Source organism: Culex quinquefasciatus, chromosome 1, assembly GCF_015732765.1.
Source record: "Culex quinquefasciatus strain JHB chromosome 1, VPISU_Cqui_1.0_pri_paternal, whole genome shotgun sequence".
NCBI classification, from domain to species: domain Eukaryota; kingdom Metazoa; phylum Arthropoda; class Insecta; order Diptera; family Culicidae; genus Culex; species Culex quinquefasciatus.
This window is the reverse complement of record NC_051861.1, coordinates 4,461,801-4,462,663: the sequence shown is the minus strand read 5'-3', so window position 1 is coordinate 4,462,663 and position 863 is coordinate 4,461,801.

Genomic DNA, 863 nt, shown 5'->3' with positions numbered 1-863 from the left:
CGTGGACTCTGCTCTTTCATTTTAATTTATCACGAACCCCGAACCGAAATTGCTCGAAACCACTTTCTACCCCTACAAAAGCAATCAAATCGCGCAAGTGCAAACAATGAGCACATGCGCACCGTCGCACACAAATAAAAATGCATTAATTTGTCCTGGTGTTAATCACCCTCCCTCGAGTTCTGTGCAGAGCTCGCTGAAAATCCTACCCAGCCTAGCGCAGTTGAATCAACTCAATCCGGTTGGCCACGGCCACGGCGCCCCACAGTTGAAAATTCGAACAGATGTGGAAAATCTCAGCGTCCCACCCCTAAGGCCCACACTTGAAGCTTCGGTCGACAGCTCACCCCTTCGGAATAGCGGAGTGGAAATTCAAACCCAGCGCGCAGCGCCTACTTGTTCATACGGGTTCCGCCAAAGTAGCACCTGCGTCCATCCAGTTGCCCTCGTCGTCCCGATTTTGGGCAAGAGGGAAATCCATATCCTAGGTGAATGATCCCTTGTTGGCGGATCCCGAAAGTGTACCAATTATACCGTACAGTCCGGACAGAGCGTGCTCCGGGAAGGGTGCTTGGGACACATTTGCGTGCACGCTAAAGGGGGCACTTGAAGCTAGTTGGCGATTTGCAAGGGATTTTCTGGTTCGATGAAAGGATTTTTGTGAAGGAGAGCAAAAGGGAGGTAAGTGACAAGCGACTGTGCGTCAATCTCTTAAAAATGTTTTTTGATAAAATATGTTACAAATTTTACCATTTTAACGTTATGACCTGAGACAAAACACAACAATTAAGGAAATGTTAATGTCAAACTGAATTCTACTTAACTGTCAAACTTTGACGTCCTTCACTAACTTTCAACAAAGT